The 12,254-nt window shown below is 45.0% G+C and overlaps 1 protein-coding gene across 1 annotated transcript in view; it reads left to right on the plus strand.

Annotated features, from left to right (window-relative positions):
* Window positions 1-2,149: 2,149 nt before the first annotated feature.
* The window catches only part of KIAA1549L (KIAA1549 like), a 135,831-nt gene continuing 125,726 nt past the window's right edge, over window positions 2,150-12,254 (plus strand). The window contains exon 1 of the mRNA XM_032691928.1: window positions 2,150-2,214. The gene's annotated coding sequence lies outside the window, so the exon portion shown is untranslated. The remainder of the gene's footprint in view (window positions 2,215-12,254) is intronic.

The raw sequence follows: 12,254 nt of genomic DNA on the forward strand, positions 1-12,254 counted from the left end.
GAAGTAAACAACAGTTACTTGGTAAAACTCCCATCATTTTCACTAGTAAGAGCTCCAGTCATCATTCTAGAAAATGTAAAAAATCCTTTTTTAAAGGATTAATTCAGTATTTGTGTTTTATACATAATAGATACACACACACACACACGCGCACACACACACACACACACACACAGAATGTAATAGAAAATTAAGAGAAAATCGTAATGGTTAAGAGCTAGATTGGGAAAAATAGCTTTCAAAATTGAGTTACTGATGGATCTATTACAAAGCCGAGTTATGACAAAATCTAGAAAAATATGAAAATGATGGAATGGGGTTTCCGCAGGACTCCCTAAAGGTACCACCAGAGGGCCCTGCACTAAACGCGTTGGCCCTGGATTAAGCGGAGTGATGAGCAAGCTCTCCATTTCACTATAATAATCATACAACTGCCATCTTTGCTCTGGATAATCGTTAGTTGTCATCATGTGGAAGCTAATTTTTGCACAGACTGAATTAGTGATTTGAGGAAAAAGTAAAACGGCAGAAATGGGACATATTAGTGGCCGAGTAATTGCATTGGTGACATAAGAAGTGTGCTGAACTAGTCAGATAAATATGTAATTATGGGTTACCATGGCTTTGGGGATGCTGTGAGCGGCTGGGTAGCAGATGTCAAGCTGGGGCTGGCCCCTGACGAGGCTTGCTCTACCTCAAACATGACTTTGAAGGATTTCTCAGAAAGACAACTTCCAGCAGAACAGAATTGCTGCGAGGCTGTGGCAGCTTTCCTGCGTGTAAGCACTGCTGCAGCCTTTCAGAATCATCTCTCGGGGTACCGGAGCATTTTGTGCCCCAAGGCACCTTTGCTTTGCTCCTCCTCCCGCCATCACTGCCTGTTGCCTGCAGACATGATCTGGGAACTAAAAGAATTCATGGAAGCATTCCAGGAAAGAGATGACACTGGAATAAAGATTTCACGTTACCTCTGCTTACAATAGTAATTGCAGAAAACACTAAATGAATTGCCCCGATGTTTGGTGTGACTGTGACTGAGGCAGCTGCTCTCCATAACATTTCGTGTGCTGCTTGCTCTCCTGGTGTACCTATAAGCATCACAGAGACAAACCTCTGTCCTTTGGAGCTCTCCTTTCAGACTGGAGGCCTGAGCCGCGTCCTGGGCAGGGAGGGAGTGACCAACCGAGTGAGCACAGGACAGGGGCGACAGGCGTAGACCTCTTCTGTGTTTGCACAGTGGGTGGCTGAGGTTGTAGCTGCCAATTTGGTCACCCCCTGCGGTACACTCGAGTTTCTTTATTTCCAGAGCTGCTTCTGCACTCGCAGAAACGCTGCCAGTGGCGCTCGGCGCTGTGGCTGCTTGCTTGCTGCCTGGTGCCTCGGATAACTGGGCCGCCTTCGGGAATGCCCTGGTCCGGAGACTCACAGGTCGGGACACCAGCCGGCAATAAGCGAGCAGGGAGTGACTTTGAGTCTTGCCAGGCTCGCAGGACAAGTGTGAGCGGGTGCAGCTTCGTTTACACCCAAAGATAGCGCCGGGCACAAGCGACTGAAGAAAAATTAGGGAGGCAACTGATCACCCGGAGCTGATGCCGCGCTCCACGTGCCCTGGCCGGCGCAGCGGGCCGGGTCCCGTCCCCACCGCCGACTGCCTCACCTGCCGCGGCCGCGGCTCCTCCCGAGGGGGGCGGCGGAGGGGTCCCCGCGGCCCCGGCAGCGCCGCCCCCGCTCCCGCCTCCCCGCGCTCGGAAGGCGGGGAGCGGGGCCGGCTCTGGCGGCGCCGTGAGCCCTTTGTGGATGAAGGAGCTGCGTTCCGCGGCGCTCCCCGCGCCGGAGCCCGAGGGGCCGCGCCGCCGCTGAGCAGCTCCGGCCCCGCGCGTCCCGCGGGCGGCGATGCGGCGCCCCCCGCTCCGCCTCCCGCCGCGCCTGCCCGCGGAGCCGCTGCTGCTGCTGCTGCTGCTGCTGTAGAGCCCGGCGCGGCGGCGATGGGCAGCGCTGCCCGCTGAGGGGCCGAGCGAGGCGCGGGGATGCGGCGGCGGCGGGCGGCGGGCGGGCGGAGCGGGGCGCGCCCCGCGGGGCCCCGAGCAGCGCCCGGCCCCGCGGCCCCGCGCAGCGCCCGGCCCGCGGGCGGGGGAGCGGGCCCGGCCGCGGCCGTGGCCGTCCTGCTGCTCGGGGTCGTCGTCGCCCTCCTGCCGAGCGCCCGCGCCGAGCCGGGTAAGGAGCGCGGAGGGCGCGGGGAGAGCGCGGGGAGAGCGCGGCGGCGGCGCTGTCACGGTGACAGTGGTGACAGTCACCGCCCTGCCCGCGGGGACGGCGCGGCTCTGCGGGGACGCTCGGGCTGCCCGGGCTCCCTCCCGCCCAGCAGCCTCACCTGCTGCAGTGGCACAGGGTCCCCGCCTGCCCGAGCCGCGCACGACAACGGGAATCAGTGCCCTGTGCCCGGCGCTGCCGAGAGCGGGGAACAGCCCGGCGCTTCTCTTTGTCTGCCGCATCCCTTCTTACCCGCTCTCTGAACAGAGGCTCCTCTGTGGAGAGGGGATGCTCGGGTTTTCTGCCTTTCCCTAAAGGCAGCCGGAGCTGCCATCACCCCCCCGGTCTGCCTGGCTGGCGCACAAATAACAGCTTTTCCCTGTGGGACGGGATAGTTGGATTAGGTCTTGTTCCTTGCAGAGAAAGGGACGGGAAGAGGCTTTTGTTAAACGAAAGGATCATTTCCAGTGATTCTCTGTGTGTGTGGCGGGGAGGAGGGGAAGGTAAGGAGGGGTTAGGAGAGGGCAAGCTGCGCTAAGATCTGAGTGCTACACCTCAAATGCAGCTGAGAGCTCCGACAATTTCTGGGTTATATTCTTCCTATTTCCCTTGACTTTTTAAGTCAGGCACTGTCCTGCACTCTCCAGACTTCTTACAGCAGCCGATATACTCCGTGACCTCAATGCAGAAATGGTTACTGTTGCTGGCAGTTATTGTATGTGCCAGATAGAGATGCCAAATATAATTCTGAGGCTATGCTAAAATAATTGAAAGAGGCTAAAATTGATATATGGCTAGATTGATCCTATGGTTTTAAGAAAGGAGCAGGGATGTGAATCCACATTTTGAAGCTGTTAATATGTATGTACAGTAATTGTATACAATTGATGCCAGTTTTATAGCCATAATATAATAAGGTTTCTCATTTGCAGGTTGTAGGTTGGTGGAACAGTGCCTCATACTGCATTACTTGTTCCGAGCGTGTAAATACCACAGTTTGATTTATCTCTGTAAGATGAATTGACCCATGAACAGAGGAATGGCTAATTTTTTACCTTGGCTTGTCAAGTCAGTCTGGATTTCACAGGAACTCTGGCACCACATCTAAGTTATGAAATGTGTGTTCCCTCGGAGGTAGTCAGGCTCTCGGAGCTGAGTTACAAAAGCTGAGGTATTTCTGACAATGCAACAAGACACCTTTTCATGCTTGAGGGTGAGATTCAAGAGTAGAATGAAGTGTATGAATATTCTGCTTCTTCCTTTGTGGTCTGTATGTCTTTATGACACAGCAATGATCTCACTTTTAAGTGAAGAAATCCAATAGAGTTAAAAAATATATTTGTAGGTATCTCATAGCCAACACCTTGGGAAAAAAAAGAAAGAGTTGGGAAGCCAAAATAGTGCCAAACCAAAGTACATAATCACGGTGTATATAGCACACGCCGTGTAAAATACTGCCACCAATTGGCATTACTTGGGGATTTCAGATTATCAGGTAGTTACATTAAGGTACTAAATGTAATCTGTTGTACTTCATAGCTTTGAGCTTTACAGCTGCAATCACCAGTAAAACTTTATTACTCCTATTCAGTGTTGATCAGTAGGTACAATTGCTGAGGTGCATAAATTGAATGTCAATCAACCTTAAAAGCTCTGTCTTCCACCGAGATGGAACACATGAAGTGCTGCCTCCCATTGAAGGCAGGGGCAAAATATGTGGTAGAGCCATATTTTCAATCAAGAACATCATTTTTGTCTAAGAAGGTCAACTTCTATATGTTTACATGGAGTAGTCTACATGTAGGTCTGGATTTCTGTTCAGCCAATGTGATTTTACAGACGTCTGCGTTTAATATATGTATGGTTCACAGAGCACATCCACTGCCACGGAGTCCAAGTGGTGTTCCATGATGCATTAAACATTGGGAACAGCATTTGTCATGCACCATTTTTACCAAAGCTTTCTCCACTGGGGAACATTTCCCTCTGTGGGAAATTTATATCCGTACATATGTACACCACTCACAGATAAATGCTCGGTTCTTCTACTGGGTTTGTAGGAGACATGTGGCATCACTGTGTGTGAGGATGAAGCAGGGAACCTGGGGCATGGAGAGAAAAGACAGAAGTTTTACTCTGGTGCTAGTGCTTCAGAAGACAACTCAAAAGTTTGCTGATCCCTGAGATCTACAAAATTTCCTTACACCTCAATAAGAATTCAACACAAAGGGCAAATATCTCCTTGAGAAGAGATCCTGGCAGGATGAGGTGTTGGGCTTCCAGGTGTTGGGAGATTGCTTATCTTTCTCTTAGGGTTTCAGAGCCAGACCTCAGTGCTGGTCAGTGCCTCAGGACACTTTCACCATCAACTACAGAGTGATTAGGTTTCAAACAGCAGATAAGAAGCTTTATTTTTAATTTTAGAAGTATTTTATGCTTCTTTAGCTGGATATATACCAAACTGCTCAGTGACATGCAGAATTAGTTGTTAACTTCAACATTATGTCAACCCCAGGACCACTGCTTGAATTTAGGTTGAAAATGAAATTACATTGTCCACCATCATCAGAAGCACAAAACTGTGATTTCTCGTGGATTATAGAATAACCAGTGCAAAAACTGAGTCAAACTGAATATATCTGTCAAGAAAGGGAAAAGTAATGCTCCAAAAATCGAATGAGGGAATGTGCAGTTTTGGGTTGACTCCTGCCATGCTCCAGCCAGGTAAAACTCCTTCATGAATCAGAGCCATGAACCCTGGGCACCTGTTTCCCCCTGGTGGAAGGAGAGGTAGTTTCTGAAATGGGTGTAACTTTGACAGGCAGATATCGAAATCTGATTTGATATTGGTGGAGCATCTCTCAGCCAGTCAATACATATGTTGCTGTTGTCTGAGTAAAACAGAGGAAGAGGCGTGTTGCTCACAGCTGTGTTGCTTATGAGATTAATCAACTGATCAGAGAGACTGCGGGGGGGGGGGGGGGATTCTGGGCTAACGAAGTTTTAAGAAACATTAAAATATACCTTTTACACTTTCCATCATCCTCTGTGCTTGCTTGTGTATTGTGTTTGAACGATAAACCTGTCAGGGAAAGGTCCATTTCTTCCTGTGCTTGCTGAACGCCAGCACAGTGAGATCTCACCTTAATTAACAATGATTTCACAAACAATAACGACACCTCCAGCGCAGTGGCTGCTTCTCGCAGCTGGAGCTTTGACTGAACAACTCGGAGAGTGCTCCGTGCCAGCTGCTAAACTGGCAGTCCCACCTCCTCCTCAGTGGATGGCAGCTACCTGAGCACCGACTCAACTCCTCTCAGCTCCTGAAACTCCACAAAAAGCACCAGTATTGGCACATCTGGAAGCGTGCAGGTTGGTGTTTTCACTGCCAGAGGAGCCGTTGGACAGGCAAGGGCTGCGAGCGTGTGGGGCCCTAGTCCTTCCCTGGGTCCAGCTCTGCCTTGTGGAATTTGGTGAGGACATCGAAACAGGCACTCTGCACCTCCTGGGGTTGCTCTCCAGAATTACCAGTCCAGCATTTTAGGAAATCAATAGTTTCAAGTTGGTCACGTTGCTATTTTGATGTTCTGATCATCTCAACAGAGCAGAATACATGCAGGCATCTCGGATAACCTGTGAAAGAACAGTGGAAAGTTCAAGTTCTGACTCATTCCAAACAAAACAGGGATCTACAGCAAGGGTGGAAGCATTCATGCTCTACCAGGAGCATGAAAAAGATGCTTCTTTGTCAGGATTTGAGGCTTTGATGGATATACTTGGTATAGATCCACCAGTCTCGAGTTACCTTCTTCCACTACATTCCTGGATCTGACCTGATCAATAAATAATTAGCTGATAATAAACAATCTGGTTATAGTATTCACATAGATATCTAATACGTCAAATTCATATATACTGAAACCACTTTGATGAAACTGTTCTCTGTAGATTAAGACAAGCAAATATCTCAGGGGAGGTTGAAGGGTATCCTTGTGTGTTATGCTTGTATGGAATGCTGACTGGCTGTTTAAGACCTATGGTTAGAGAAGAACTTATTTTCTGACGTGTTCAGTCACCCTGTAGTGTATGGCACCCTCCTGGTCTTCACTGCACTGTTTTTTGAGTCTTTCACACTCACTTGAGGTCAGGTCGATGAACAAAAGGAAGAGGACTGTGAGTAATTTTCTGTGTATGGTATTTTCCTGGTCGTGTGGGAATGGTTGTCTCTGCTGCAGTAAATACTGATATTTGCATATTAATTTAGGCTTTAATGTCAAAACATGTCAACATTTCATTAAAAAAAATAAAATGAACATTTTAGTGATTATTTACTGTTCTCACTCCCTTCTCTGAGTCCAAGGAAGGAACTACTGCACTTACTGAACTAATCTGTCTTTTACAGCTAATCCTGAGGGCCATGGGTGAGGCACTGCCTTCCTACCAGCCAGGTGGGATAGCACTGGTGAGCTTTGGACACAGGGCATTTCTCAGCTAAAGCACCCCAGAGAAAAACATTCCCAATGAGGGTATTTAGTTAGAAGTACAGGATATGGGAAAAACAATGTACAGCTCACACAGAGCAGTTTGCTGCTGAAGTATTTGTAGTGTTCCTGGCACAGTTTTGAAAACCCGTCAGGATCTTCCCTCTTTTCCCTTCTCTCTCCTTAAATATGACTTTCAATAGTTCCACATTTGAAAAGGTCTATGACAAAGGGTCTGGAAAAGAAGCCATTAAGAGCAAAGCCCAGTCCTTGACCTGACATTTTGATGGCAGTCCTACATACGTGCAGAAGGGCATAAGGGGAACACCTGCATCTCATCATGGTTGTCACAGGTGGAAAGGCCAGTAATGTTCTTAGAGTCTGAAATGGAGAAATTATGCCAATAGGTGTCTGAAGGGCATCTTTGAACAGAGATGATGCTTTTAAGGGCCTCTCAATAGCACATGTAAGTGGTTTGGTTTGGCTACTTCCTTTTATAAAACAGGAGTTATCGCAGAAAACAGAAAATCTGAAGATATAAGTACTACGGGTCCCATCTGGGTGACAAGAAATGATTATGTTATTAATATTTAAATAACAATTACTTTTGCAGGTGTGAGGTATATACAGTGTGTGTAGCAAAATATAACACACATAATGTTACTACTTGGTCTGGAAGTTACATTAGGGCAAATTCCTTTCTGTATTCTGGGCGCGGGAGTAAGGAAGGAAAAGTGAAAGAACATTCAAAGATGAAAACCATAAAAATCTAGACTCATAAGAAGGTACCCCTTCCCTCATTTTCTCCACAACACATTGCTGTAGATCTGAAACTATCCACAACACCTTGTCTAGCATTTTAATCACCTGATAGCAATATACCAGTGTTCACCTTTTAAGGGAAATACCCCAGCTGATTCCTATTGACTTTGAATAGGAAGAACACATGGGAGAAATCAGAGGAGAAACATTGCAAGATTTTAATCACAGAGCGTAAGTCTGGGCATATTCTCCACTTTTCAGGTATTACCATCATGTTTGGTGCATCAGCAGGGAAGCAGCTGTAGCTCTTCTTTTGAAACTTCTGAATTGCCTTCATGTGTGTGCATTTTCCTCGTTATGGCTTAAAAGCCTCTGTGTTGACTGTAGTGATTTCGGCTGCTCTCTAGGAAAGTCTTTTCACACAACGTACCTGCTGGTCCTGTGTTTTCCTAAATGCTCGTGCAGATGCGTGGTGATAAAAAATTCCTGAAGGAAGCCAGTATGAATTACAATCCATCTGTATACCAGGTAATGAAAAAGCAGCAGGGCTATCCTGCACCACTCTGCTGTTTAGTGATATGATGATCTCACTGCGGTGTCTTTAGCTGAAAATAAGTAAAATGTCTTCAAACAGATTGTTGCCCTGTGTTTGAGAGGTGTGGGTTTTGTAAATTTAACCTGATAAAGTAACTAGCTGGGATAACACAGAAAGATTGTTACATAAATATGTGAAACTTGCAAGGCTAAGAGAAAGGTTTTTAAAAGACAAAGGCTAAACACTTAAATGCATGGAAATTAAAATGTCAAAAAACAGATTCCAAAGGAATAGGAAACAAAGATGTATTAGTTTTCTGTGGTATTTCTTGAACAATGAAGTAACTGAGGCCAGCAAAATGTTTTGGCAACCAATGTAAAATGGTAAGAAAAGAGTTGAAATGTGGAAGTTTATCTGTGGGAGCAGTTTCTTACCAAATAGTTGTTCTTTGTTTTGAAAATGAAAATTATTTAGCTTAGTCTTACCAAATAGTTGTTCTTTGTTTTGAAAATGAAAATTATTTAGCTTATGTGGTCTTCTTTGTCACTCAAGTTCTGAAAAACTGGTTTAAAAGAAACCATTACAGACTTTCCTCGTTCTTTCTTTGTGCAGTTTTCCTTTAATCTGATGAGTAGCTTTGGCAGATGAATAGGTCAGTGATGAAAAATTGGATTTCTATAGAGGTCATGGCTAATTAAGAAAGGAAATGCATTTTTGCAGTTTTCTGTCATTGTAGGATGTCTTTGATGCGATGCCTTTGAGCTGAAATTTTTAGGGGTGGCTTTAAGAAATCCTTAAAAAAGATGGTTTTGGTTTTATTTGGCATTTTAAAAGCACTTCTCTGATCTTGTGGTAAAATGTCTTGGCTGAATGTTTTTAAGGCTAATACATGCTTGACTGTTGTAGCTGTCCAATGTTCTCAGATGGGTTTATCTGAATTTCCTATTGCTTGTGTAGCTGCTGAATTAAATATGCACACAAAACCCCCCTGTCCTTTGTTGACTGGCAGTCCATAAACAGGCTAAAGCTTTTGCTCTCATAGTGCACAGTAACAGACATGTTTTCAAAGCTGCAACCTCCTGAATATATTAATATATATTTAATATATTCCCTATGCAAGGCTTGGTATCTACAGTGTGTTGCTATTTAAAAACAAATGTTTGACTTTATTAGAGAATTAGAGCTTGGGCTTTAAATTGTCTACAGGCAGTGGTTTTTTCTGGATGAATAAGTGGGAGTGTTGATTAGATGTTTTATGAGGTGTTCTTTGTGGCTCTACTGCTATTTAAAAAAGCACTGTTTTCTATATCTACCTTTTCTTTGGCTAATGAAACACCTATAAAAAGCTTATGGAGTCATGTAATTAATATGAAATTATTGAGTTATTTTCAAAAAGAATTTTACCAGATTATCACCTACCAAAAGCTGTTTAGGTTATACTGAGCAAAGTCAAAGCCTTATGTTTTACTGAGAAGCCATGTACAAAAATCCTATTGACCAGCTGGGGTTACTCCTGGGCACATGCAGCTTTTCCTGCAGTCATCTTATATCCAAAAGAATAGTGCAAATTGGAGAAGGGTAGTTGGCAATAAGAAGGAGTACAGAACATGGGAAAACTTGTGTTGCTAAAACATTTCTAGGCATTTGGAAGGAGTCGCTGATGTCAAATTTGCCTTCTGAATAACGTGAGCCGTAAGTTTTCTCTTGGTTTTAGTGACTGATACAAGTGTGGCAGCTCCAGGCAACCTTTAAGAGACTATGAAATCCTAACTAAAATTTGTGAGGGACCAGGCAGTTCACCAGAAGTACTGCTGAAGGACATTACTATCACATTTGGAAATGTATAGACCTCAAAGCTGAACTTGTACCACTGTGTTTTCTGGCCACCCTACCCACCAGACTGAAGACCTCCAAAATCTCTTTTCCATGCACAGCTACTCTTCTCCTTTGAGTTCTCATAGGGTTCAATCAAAGGCATATTTTCCACATCTTTCATCATCCTTTTGAGTCCTTTTTGAAGTCTTTCCAGTCTGATGTCCCTCTGAAACTGCAGCCTCCACAGCTGGTCTGGTATTCCTGGTTTATCAGCTACGGGCATCAGCATCAGTGTCAGATGTAATATAATTTTTTGTTGTAGTGCTGATCTTCCCAAACGTAAGAATTGAATTAAGGTTTCTCCTGAAGCGGTTCCCATTGATCTGATTATTCACCTCTGCTTCCAAGATTATTTTTTTTTTTTTTGGAAGAAGTCTGCTCTGCAGACTTAGGTGTAATTGAGAGAAGCAAGATTAACGACCCCTGAAGCTACAATGCTTCTCCTACTCATGGAAGCTGCAGTCTGCTCAGTAGACATAACCCTCCATCACTGCTCCCCTCTGTAGACACTCTTACCCGTGAAATTGGTCTGTACTCTGTATTTCCAGATGTGTGGTCTGATACTTGACTGTATCTGCCTGTCTGCTTCATTGTTCATCCCTTTCCCAGTTGTCATCTCAGAACTTTTATCAGATAGTTTTGACTTCCTCCAGGCTACTGATAAAAATGTTGACTGCAAGGCCGAGCATCATTCCCCATATGGGTCTACTAGAAGCACTGCTGCTCAATTTAATCATTTAGAATCTGTGGCATAGGCACCATATTCATTTTATATTTTATTAATCAAAATGTGAGAGATAAAGTCAAATGCCTCATTGAAATCTAAGAATATTAGATCAAATTTATAGTCTGATAGAAATGTAAAATGAATTTAAAGTGATTCATTGCCCATAAAAATTCAATCCTGGGCATTAATTATTCCATCCTCTTTTGGCTTATCATCAGTCAGATCCTTTCTCTGCTAATCCAGTCCATCATCGCCATCAATATCAAAATCCCTATTTGACAGTTCCCATTTTCCTTGTTTAAATGTCACAATATTATAGAACAAAGATAAATACTGTTCTTTGTTTGCTTTGTCTCCTAGCACTAGCAATAAGGGGACAATCAGCAATTGAGGGGGGGGGGGAAGCCTAATTCAAAACCAGTCAGTGCTGCTTCACAGTCCCTCTGGCTGTAGGATTCGCTGCCACAGAAATGGGTAGTTTAGGAACCCCAAAAATGTAGGTTTGGTGCACTCTCTGGTAGTGTCTGGCTGCACAGACTGATGGAGACACTGGATGAATCCTGCTTAGTTCAGGGTGGCGTTTCCTACCCTCCTGTATGGACAAACAGAATATCCAAAACTAGAATAATCAGCACTAAAAGAGTATAAACCATGACTAAGATGCACAGAAAATAAACTCCTGGAAAACCAGGCTCTGTTTGGCTGAAGGGGACACTTGTGTTTCACGAACAGCCGTGGAGACACCTGGCAGGCAACGTGTGTCCACGTGTTCCTGGTGTCTCCACACACAACCAGAGCTCGGGGCTGTGCTGCATTCCCAGCAGTGTCTGTGCAGCTGAAACTGGAGACCAATTTGTCAAGCCAAGTGCTGAGAGCTGTGCACAGGGATGAGCTAAAGAGAGGAGGGGATTATGGATTAGGGAAAGGGAAGAGGACAAGCATGCCAAGCTAAGTAGTCTTTCCAGTTGCAAATGAAATATTCTTTGCTTTGTAGGTATTTCAGGCAGAGCTAATGGGATGCCAGGTGAACACTGGTAAGGCTTTGTTCCCTGAATGCATCAAAAGAATTGGGGTATTAGGGTTGTATGAGATAGAGCTCGACATCTTGTGCTTCTTGCTGTAATTTATTTGGGAGCTGGAAACACGCTGGTGAAAATCCTGGCCTGGGTAGAGCCCACAGAAACTCTGCTGCTGGTTTTCATGTGGGAGACATTTCAGTTCCTTTCTCTTCCTTTTGTGATGACTCTGGCTTCCTTTGGTTTTGCAGCGTGCCTTAGGTAGGAGACTGGAATGGTGTCTTGATATTCATCTCCTTTTTGTCCTCCAAAAGTCAGCCACTACAATTAGTGAAACTCTTCGAATGCTGGAAGGGAAGCACATATAATGCTTATCTGAAATTACACCCCAGTCCTCCAGCACGCTGCAGAACACTCACCCCTCTTAGATGGACTGGCTGGGCACAGTGTGTGTTTTGTTGAAAAGCCAGCAGCTCATTTGAAAAATCGGTGATGAATTAAAAGTAACAGATAATGGGAACAGGACTGAGATAATGGTGTATGGAATATTCGAAGTTTATCAGATATTTTAATGTATCCAATATTTTTCAGCGTAATGCAGATAATTA

This window comes from Chiroxiphia lanceolata, chromosome 6 (genome assembly GCF_009829145.1).
Source record: "Chiroxiphia lanceolata isolate bChiLan1 chromosome 6, bChiLan1.pri, whole genome shotgun sequence".
In the NCBI taxonomy this organism is placed as follows: domain Eukaryota; kingdom Metazoa; phylum Chordata; class Aves; order Passeriformes; family Pipridae; genus Chiroxiphia; species Chiroxiphia lanceolata.